Source organism: Neomonachus schauinslandi, chromosome 2 (genome assembly GCF_002201575.2).
Source record: "Neomonachus schauinslandi chromosome 2, ASM220157v2, whole genome shotgun sequence".
NCBI classification, from domain to species: domain Eukaryota; kingdom Metazoa; phylum Chordata; class Mammalia; order Carnivora; family Phocidae; genus Neomonachus; species Neomonachus schauinslandi.
The window spans coordinates 74,862,334-74,872,121 of record NC_058404.1 but is presented as its reverse complement, the minus strand read 5'-3'; positions in this window follow the sequence as shown (position 1 = coordinate 74,872,121).

Below are 9,788 nucleotides of genomic sequence, written 5' to 3'. Positions count from 1 at the left end.
ACTTCTTTAACCTCCAAGATGGCATGGGCTTCACCTGCACCATTCTTCCTGTGGAATGTAAGGCAGATTCAACACTGGAATCAGAATAAGCCCAGATGGCATCATTTGTTAGCTGGAGACCCTTTACAATGGAAAACAAGGTCGCCCTGCCCATACTCCAGTTACATGAGTCATGAACATCTTAGAAAAAGTAAAAGCTAGACTACGGGAGGACCACCTGGAAGACTGGCGTAGGCCAGCCACATGGGAGAAGTCCAGCACAAAGTTCCATCATTTAGTGGAAGCGTGAGTCTCTGTCCCCTTGGGACTGAATGGGAAGCATAACCATGCCTACCAACCAGCCTCCTCTGGGGAAGCTGTCAGCTCCCTATCCTGCTAACACTCTGTCCACAACAGAAAGGTTTGGAACTAACACTTATTATTCATCTCTTTGAATCCTCACAACAGGATTATTAAGGTAGGTATTTATCATCCTGTTTTACAGATGAAGAAATAGGCTCAAAGACATTGTAGCAGATACTATCGGTCACCAACCCAACAACCACTCACCCATCATCCTCCTTTCTAAGAGGATCCTGGTTTGGCTTAGGCATTCAGACTTTTCTGTATGGCCATGTACTTCAGGGGACCCATCACCAAGGTGGGAGGGAGTAGAAAGTAACTATAATTTCTCTGAGCTAATCATAATTATTCCATGCCCTTTGCCAGTGATTGGTTCAGAGGTGGGCATGTGACACATTGCTGACCAATAGGATGTGATGCTGTGTCTCCTGGACAGCTTCCAGGAATGGCTTTCTTTCTGATAAAAGAGACAGACCTCCTTCTGCTGCTGTACTTGTTGGGTCTGTGTGGGATTCTCAGAACTGAAGCTGCCATCTTATAATCGCAAGGCTAGGTTACGAACCCCCGGCCAATCCACTGAGGATGGCAAAGGGAAATATTGGGAAGAATCTGGCCTCTTCACTTATATTGATGAGCTGCTGAATTCAACATCCCTGGAGTAACCTTAAACCAGAACTTCTTACTATAGGATATTCAACATTTTCTGTAATTATGGAGTCATTCTGGGTTGGGATTTTTCTTGTTTGCAGCCAAAAGCACCCTGCCAGATACGGAAAGTGAGTGACTTGCCTGAAGTCCCACAGCTAGAAAGCTGTAGGGCTCAGATCAAATTCCAGGTATGTGGGATTACCAATAGCAAACACTTTTTACGCTGCTGGGGTGAAGAGTAATTTCACAAGATTCATTAGAGTCCTTCCCCACACAAGGATCTCTCTGTTAGTCAGGCATCTGTCAGCTATCTAGCACTAAAAAAAAGTCTCCGTGAAAATGATTCAAAACAAAAATACAAAACAAATCTCCTTCTCTCTCCTCACAGTATTTTTCCTTTCTGAAGCATCACACTGCTTCTCATTCTGCCCATAGTGTCAAGATAACAGGATTTAATTACCAAATTTATACACCAGCAGCATGGCATAAATGCATTGGCCTGAACTAAGATGAACGCGGTTATGGAAAAAAAAGAAAAGAAACGCCGCATCAGTACAGTGACAGCAGACCCAGAGACGACAGTTTTATTTACTTTATCTCCTGGCGGGAAGCAGTTAAGCCAGTTCAAAGAGATTGTTGGGTTTTAACGATCCAGGACATTAAAAGAAATTAGTGACATTGACACTGCACCTCACGTAAAGGAGGCAATAAATTCAAGAAACAATGAGCTGTTTGGGCAAACCCTCCTGACTCGTGCGTGACGGACCCCACGGTGGCCATTCTCCAGTTAGCGTGGGCCACTGTCTGGGGACGTCACTGAAGAGTGATGGCCTGGAAGAGCTTTCTAGATGAAGACTTAGCAGCAGCTTTAGGCTCCACAGTGAAAACCCACAACTGGTGCTGAGCCCCGCCTCCAGCTGCCAGGGAGAGAAGGAAAGAGGGAGCCTGGGTCAGTGGGAGAAAAGGTGAGAAGGAAGCAAGGAGAGAGACCACCGTGGCGGAAACTCACGGACCACCTAGCCTTAGGCCAGCCTAGGTCGGTCTGTTCTGCGGAGACTAAGGACCAACAAGAGGAAGTTAAGGTCTGGAGGCACTTGGACCTGGAACAAGGTCTCCTTAATTCCCAGGCTGCTCCTGGATCCCTCCTCATGGGATATGGAGGGCACTTGAAGGGGTAATTTTTGAACTTCTAATCTCCCCACCAGAAAACTCACTAGCCAAGAGCTATGCTCTATCTAGGGAGGTAAGAATGTGCATAAGTGGCCTCCTCTTCCCAGGTGCTCGCTCTTGGATTTACAAAGTAAAGCTTCAGTCACTCACTGGGTGTTCCCAATAGAGTCGGAATCCGCCCAGCCTCTTCGTACTTCACAGGCTCCTGAAATTTTCAATGAAAACCTTATTCCAGAGCTGTTTTCTTGAAAATGTAAAGAACATAACAACTTTATTAACCATTTTCCTAATGATATTCCCCCTCCCTAATCATGTCGGTGCATAGCTGAGTTTTGCAGAGATTTCTGGAATTTCTGCTGAGGTTAACAAGAATACAACATTCAGCTGCAGTTTCCGATAAGGTCATGGTCACCAGAGGGTATTTCCAAGCTTATGTGGGGCCGTGGTTCTTCGTCATGGGGGAAACTCACGGACCACCTAGCCTAGAAAGCCCTCCAGAAACTGCATTTTCTTCTGAGAAGCCAGGGCCCCAGCATCTGGGCTGCTGAGAGTGCCACAGCAGGCCTGAGTGGAGCACGTGGGAGCAGGTCTCATGAGGATAATGTAGAGGGAGGAGAAGAAATCTGTGCTGGAGCTTGCAACTGGGAAGAAGTCGGTGCCCTTGTCATAGAGGTGCCAAGTCCCCTCCGGGCAAGGGGGATAGTGAGGGAATCGGCGGAAAAGAGAGGCCAGATTAGGCATCCCTATGGATAAGGGAGCCCCAAGGACAATTCAAGGCCTCAGATCTATAAGGGAAGCCAAAAGAAACAAAAACCATTGCTTGCTACATACCCAGCTGCTTACAATGCAGATATGGAGACAAGCAGGTTCTAGAAGGATTCATATGTTGTGTCGCTCTCTTACAGAAGAAAAAGAAAAGAAAACCCAGTTGTGAGAAAAAGACTTTTGGGGAGCTAGCCCGGGAGCAGATGGTAGGTGGAGGCTGGAGCCAGCCTGTCGGGGTCACAACCAGTCTCCCCAGCAAAAAAGCTGAGCCATTTGAGGCAAACTCTTCAGCATCTCTAAGTCTCAGTTGTCACAGCTGTGAAATGGGGATACCAATGGCCTTTACCTCTTGGAGCAGTCGTGAGGGCTAAGAGAGAGCAAGCTGCTGGAAAACTCCAAAGGGGACTCTTTAAGTCTATGCAGAGGCCCACGGAGACCACTCTGGAGGGCCACCAGGTTCTGGGGCAAGATCGAGGTCTAAGAAGCTTGGGAAGAGGAGGCACAGGAAGGGAGCACATCCTGAAATCCTTCACAGGCTCTCAGATAGAAGAGGAATCACAGACTGAGCTGCCCCAGAATACAGACTTGAGTCCGCTTGTAGGACAGAGCCAGGAGGCAGCCCAGGGAAGTCTTTTCTCATAATGAGAGCTGATCAAGAACAGAAGCTGCTGCCTGGGAAGGCTCTGGGCTCCCTTCTCAAAGTTCCTTTAATGTGGTTATAATGTGTGTGGTGTAAACAACCCTCAGAAGAACAGAACTGGTGAGGTTTTGCCTCAGGACCTGTCTGAACAGAAGCTGGACGATCCAACGTTGGTGTGGGGCGCCCCGCGCGGCCCTGGGACCAGGTGACCCACACCCGGGGCACGAATATCTACACCTCACCTGTGTGGAGCATGGTCTGTACACCAGCCGGGCACTATGCCTAACTCCATTTTCCAGAAGAGGACATGAGGCACACAGCTAGTAAGTTACTTGCTCCAAGTTGCACAGTTACTAGAATACAGAGCCGGGATCCGAATCCAGGCACACAGTCAGTCTCGGAGCCTGGGAGCTAACCACTGCTGTGCAGTGCTCCAACCAAGATGGGGGGGGGGGTTCCCCGTCCCCCCCTGTCTGCAAGCTGCCTCTGGTGAGGAAGAGGATGGAAGCACAGAGACCGAGGAAGTGGGAGGGGCGGCCCTGGCCTCGGCTGGGGAGACCACAGATCTCTACGCCACTCCCGAGAGAGAAGACCTTGCCTGGGGCCTTGCCTGGGGCCAGGAGGACTCTGGGAAGTTCCTCTAGCAACAGGGGCTGGTGTGTGGCTTTAGATGCCTATTGTTTCTGAATAGTAGTAGATACCTGATCCCCCACACCTGCCAACCCCCTGTGTTCCCCTCCCTGGAGGCCCAGCCCTGGAGACTACCCCGCCCCTGGTAGAGGTGTGGTGGCCCCCATGCTTGGGGCTGCCCTTTCTCCACCCTGGTCACCCCCTCCCCTCCACGGCCACCCAGAGATCATGGTCATTGACAGAGAGGGGGCAAGAAAAAAAACAGAGAAGCCAGAATCGAGATAAAAAACCCGAAGGGCAACAACAATTAATATTTAACTTGAAAATTGCCTGGGAACAAAAAGTGCAGGTTATTCATGTGCAAATCACATGCAAATCATATGCAAACAGTCTCCACACCGGGCCCCTATAATTATTCTGTAAACCTCCCCGGCCAGCTCCAAGGGGCAGCTTGAGGCCACCCCCCACCCCCCACCCAGTCCTGCTCCAGCAGCACATCTCCCCCTGCCAGGGGGCTGGACCTCAGGGTGACATTGCCCCCATGATGCCAGTTTGCCCAGGACCCCTCAGGTCAATGTCCCTTCCAACCTGAAGTTGTGCTGCTCCGGCTAGAGAGAGAGTTCCCAGTCAGGCATCCTAGCTCCTCTCACCACTCCCCTGAAGTGCCTTCCTGAGGTTGTCCCGGCCTCCCAACACCCCTGTTCCATCATCCGTGTCCAGGCCAGCCCTGGTACTGTTGATGCCCGAACCGGCTTCTCTGTGACACCACCCATCTCCGGTCCTCTTCCCTTCTCCCTGGCTGCCCTTCTCTGGCCCTGGTGGGATTAACTCCAGGTTAGGGGGAGCCTGAGTAGGCCCCTTGCCCACCCCTCTCAGCCCCTCTCAGCTATGGGCTGGGCAGGACTGAGGCACTCCTGAGCATATGGGCCGGACCCTGCCTGAGCTTCCATTGTTCTCCAAGTGGCAGGAAAACAGTTCAGTCTCCCCTCTCTCCCCGGGGGGGGGGTCAGTTCCCAGCACGAGAACCCTCCACAGGCCTACTTGCTTCCACCTCTAGCGGTATCCCTCACCCTGAGGCCCCAGGCTCTAGGAGGGCAGGGATTAGGTCTGGTTTGTTGTGTATCCCCAGCATCCAGCAGGGTAAAACCTGACTCACATGGTTGGAGAGAAGGACCACCAGCCAGCCCCCATTCAGCACTCAGCAGTGGCGACCGCCCTTGACCATAAAGGTTGGGATGTCTTGTCCTCCACTGCATTCCAGAGCCTAGAGTGGTGTGTGCAGAGATGATGGGGGAACGAGCCCCCAGACTGTGTGCCCTGCTGGACCACCAAGAAGTTACCATGTGGCCCCAAAAAGGAACTGATGGTCCAACAGGTGAGCTGCACAATCACTGACCATTCCTGGGGACGGGGTGGTGAGGGGATTGAGGCAAGAGTGATGTTAATGCATTGAAGGGTAGGTTTCTCTAAGAAAGCCCCCAGAGGATGGGGCGCCTGGATGGTTTAGTCACTGAAGCCTCTGCCTTCGGCTCAGGTCATGATCCTGAAGTCCCTGGATCGAGCCCCACATCGGGCTCCCTGCTCAGCAGGAGGCCTGCTCCTCTCTTTCCCTCTGCCCCTCCCCCCGCTCATGTTCTCTCTCTTGTTCACTCTCTCTCTCAAATAAATACATAATTTAAAAAAAAAAAAGCCCTCAGAGGAGGAGGAAGAGCTAGAGCCAAGAGTCAAAAGCTGGAGTGGGAGTTTAAAACAAAGGAAGAGAGAACGTGCTCGGGGTTTGGTAACAGCTTGGGCCAATGGATGGATGTGGCCGTGGAAAGCATGAGTTCAGGTTTAGGGGTGGAGAACCTGGCACTTGGGACCTGTGTCCTGGGGCTGCTCCTCCATTTCCTTCTCCACGGTAATTCCCTGATTCGGTGACCCCCGTGACGGCCTGGGTCACTCATTTCACTGAATATTTACTGAGCATCTGTGTGCCCAGCCCTGAAGAGTCTCCAGCACCAAGCCCTTCTCCTAGGGAGCTTCCACAGCAATGGAGGAGGGTGGTCCTAAGACAGAGCCTTGATTGACCAACAGCCCTGAGAGGGAAAACAGTAAGACATTTACCACAGTACAGGAAGCTCGAGCACAAAGAACCCAGGGCAGCGTTATAACATTCAAAAGCAAGATACACATCCGGGTCCTTCAGGAACTGTGCTGGGCACGGGAATGTCACCGGGAATGGCAGTTGCCACCTTCTCCAAGATGCGGCTTCTCAGCCTCTTCCTCACTGCGCGTTTGCCTCACGCTCCTTTCTCTGCCTGGTGCTCCAGGTCTCTGTTCGGGCTGGCCGGGGCTCTGACCTTTGGCCTGTGACCTTTGGCCCCCCTCCCCCCCAGCTAACACTCAGGTTGTTCGTTCCAAATTCCTGGGAGAGAACTTGGGTCAGCTCAGGGCAATTTTTTTGGAAATTGGTTTGACTGCTACAGCAGGGAGACCCCAAAATGCCAGTTGGCTTAAACAAAAGTGTGCGTTCCTCTCGTGAAAGGCTATGTGGTCGTGGCTGCTCTTCTCGGGGCAGTCGTAAGAGCTCGAGGCTCTTCCCATCTTGTGACGACTTTGCCCATAGGATCCAAGATGGCTCACCCCCAAAGCCACAGCCCCGGGACCGGACAGAGGGAAGGCGTGGTGCTGCACACGTCACCTCCACTCCCAAGGCCACGATTTATCCACGTAACTAAGCCTGGCTTTGAGGTTGCCTAGGAAATGTCTCCGTGCCAGGTAGTCAAGCGGCTGTCCCTGACACCCACAGGCCGGTGTAGTGTCGCGCTTGGGGCAGGTGAGAGGGGGCCACGTGGTGGAAACATGGCAGCCTGGGCACTCCCTGCAGCAGAGCCCAGCGGAGAGAGCTGGGAGCTGGCCCTCGCCCAGTACAATCTACCCTGGGGCCGCATCCACCCTCAGCCCTACACAGCACGCCAAGCAAACAATTATGCAGCCCGCCCTCTGACTTGGAAAAGCACTGAGGGCAAACATGTAGTGAAGGGGCCTGGGAAAGAGGACACCCGTGTGGGGTGAGCGGTGGGAGTTTCTACTCAGAGAAAACCGCATTATCTACGTGAGCCAAGAAAAGTGTCTTAGCTGTAGGTTTAGGAAGGAGAGAAGAGAAAACCAGAAAAGAGAGGGGACAGGAACTATTTACAGTGGTCAAGTTCATATATAAAGACTCTTAACGTGAGTTCTAGTCAACTCCTACTCTCCGTTTCCTCATCTGGATAAAAGCTCCCTGGGACGGTGGTAGAGAAGATTCTTTGAGATAAAGGATATAAAGCACAGGGGTGTATCAGGTGTATAGTAAATAATAAGTGGTGGAGTATTTTTAGGTTCGAGTGTCCAAAAGTGAGAGCCCGGTTCAGGTGCAGAGTCCCTCTGTAAACTACTTAGTCCAGATGCTTGGACATTCTTATTCCCCTTTCCTGGCTCTTGGGGAAGTGGGCCCCCAATTCTAGGGTGCAGAGAATAACCCCCCACTCCCAGAGTTTAGGATTTCAGTAGGCTTCGGGTGACTCCAGGAATCTTCATTCTCATGCCAGGAAATTCAGGGCAGGTGGCTGAAGGGCTGAGCCTGGAGAAATTCCCTTTGTGGTCTTGCACGATGATCCACAACACGGTGCTCCCAGGGGTACAGCTCCATCGGCTCCTTTTCACAGGGTGTTCCTGGGCCTGGGGGATAGCTGGGAGCTTGGGGAGAGAGAGCCAGGCAACGACAAGGGCTTATTTGGCCATAAAACCTTATGTGGGGCCTCCACAGCCCAGTAATGACCTCCGCCTTCAAATTTCCATGAGAAAACTAGCACTGGGGCAACATCTGTGGTTGTCTTGCCCAGAATGTGCAGACCAATTGTGGCGCTGAGTGAGGCCAAGCTCAGGAAGTGCAAAATGCTTCTTCAGGGAGCTGACAAATCCTTTGAGAGCCCAAGCCATCTCAGACTTGAACTGAGTCATCTTTGCTGACTCCTTAGATGTGACCTCTGGTGCCCTGGGTGAGGCGGGGCCTGGCCACAGATGACCAAGCGCAACCCTCACTGAGGTCACGCCTTCTCACGCACCAGACACCCAGCAGGCTGTCAGTTTTCTGCATATAAAATTCATTGGATTTTTTTTTTCTGATTACAGAAGAAATATGCAATTATCATAAGAAGTGTTTTTGGAGATATAGAAAGGCACAAAAGAAAAATAACAGCTACCTGTAATCCTATCATCCAGAAATAACCATTAACATTTTAGAGTAACACACTACTAGTTTTTCCTATGCATATATTTGCACAAAATTGCATACATCAAATTCGGATTTTACCAACTCCCCTGCTCTGTAACCTACTTGCTTAACTTAACCATATATAATAAATTCCCACATCATCAAATGTTCTTTGACCATCTCATTTTTAATAGCTCATCATATTCTAGCATATGGATGCACAGCAATTTAATTTGGACATTTTGGGGTTTGGGGGGGTTTTGCTATTATAAATTTTATTTCATGTCAGTTATGTTTTTCTTAGGATTCATTATGAGAAACTAAATTCTTAGATCAATTTTTATTTTTTAAGTTAGAGATACACACCACCAAACTGTAGATACTCAAGTAGTGCTTCAAGAAGGCATGATGAAGGCCAGGGTCCACATCGGGCTTCGGGTGTGGAAAAGGCAGGGCCAGCTGAGGGCTGTCTAACCCCAGCTCAATTTCTGACACCACAGAGGGCCATTTGGTCAAGCCTGGAATGTTAGGAGAATTCCCCCTTCCTTAGTCCCTATCAAAGAACCCCTAAGAGTTCCTTAATGGTCTACAGAAGGTTTCTCTTCTGTGATTACGCACAACCCATTTTAGGGATTCTATGCAAATCTTGATCCGGCCTGTAGCGATTATTTCTGAAAACCAGACTTTTGACAGAAGTACACTTAACTTTTTTAAAAATAGCAATTTTTAGTGCATGCTATTCTGATCGTTAGTTATTCAAATGTGTTGATGGGGGAGTAGGTGGAAGGGTGATGCTTGGCGTTGGCATAGCAACCAATGACTAACTGAGTCCCCTTCACAGCCCATGATGGCTTCTTTGACTTACAGGGGACCAGAGATGGAGTTTTTTCCCCTCGTATGTCATTGGCTTATGGTCAAGTAAAGGTTACTCACTCATGACCTAACCCTTTTCTATTCTATTTATATTTTCAGTTTGTGCCACCTTTTGGGGTTAATATAAGTGTAGCGAGTTTACTTCCCACCCTGTGAAGTAAGCTTTTCTTTGATCTAGAGTTACCTCTTTTAGGTGGTACAACATGCTCCCTAATTATTATAATAGCTAATATTTATTGAATCTTTACTATGGTACCAAGTGCTCTACAAAGTGCTTTATATGTGTTTCTTTTAATCCTTAAAAAACCCCTGTGATGTGGGGACTATTACTGTCATCCCTTCTTATACAGGTGAGAAACCGAGGGGGAGGTCAGATGGCGTGCTGAAGGATAAAGAGCTCATAAGGACTTGAACATGAGAAGTTGGACTCCAGAGGCTGAGGGTCTAACCACTTCCCCACCCTGGCCACCTAGGGTATATGGG